Raw genomic sequence first — 691 nt, forward strand, 5'->3', positions numbered from 1 at the left:
CAAGCAGACCTGCTACATTTTACTCTAGCACTAACACAGTAAAGTTATATTTATGTACAAATTACTCCAGTGAAAGCTACACCATCAGGAGGGCATCTCATCAGGTGCTTTTAGGAAAGAAAACTGGAGGTGGGAGATGAACAGCGCAATAAAAGCTTTTATTCCATSCTAGCGATCGCGTTATGCCTGTTAAAATTCAACACCACCCCCAGAGTGTTCGCACAGAGCAGAGCAGGCGCGTTTGGGTGRGCAGAGCTGTTTGCTCTCGGCGGCAGTCAGGGAACACAAAGAGTGRAGCGGGGCAGGATCGCTCCCGCACCTCCCGCCACCGCCGCCCCTCCGCGGAGACGCGCGGGCGCGCCCCCGAGCGCCGCCCAACGGCCGCGCCGCTCCCGCCGCACCCGGCTCGGGGCCGAGCCCGCGCCGCGCTCGCCGCCGTGCGCCGCCTGCCGGGGGGAGGCCGTGCCCGCGCCCCGGGCTCGTACACGCGGCGAGCGCAGGCGCGGCGGGAACGGCTGCGGCCCGCGCGTCCCCGCGGCGTGAACGGGGGGGCAGCGCCGCGCGTACCCCGAAGGGGGGGAAGGGCGACGGGGGCCGGCGCGCCGCGGGTCCCGCTCCCCCCTCCCCGCCGCCCCAGCCTCCTCCTCCTCCTCCTCCGCGCTCCCCGGGCACAGGCGCGCCCTCTGCTCGC

Source organism: Malurus melanocephalus, unplaced genomic scaffold (genome assembly GCF_030028575.1).
Source record: "Malurus melanocephalus ecotype Western Australia unplaced genomic scaffold, MMel_1.1 scaffold_44, whole genome shotgun sequence".
Taxonomy (NCBI): Eukaryota; Metazoa; Chordata; class Aves; order Passeriformes; family Maluridae; genus Malurus; species Malurus melanocephalus.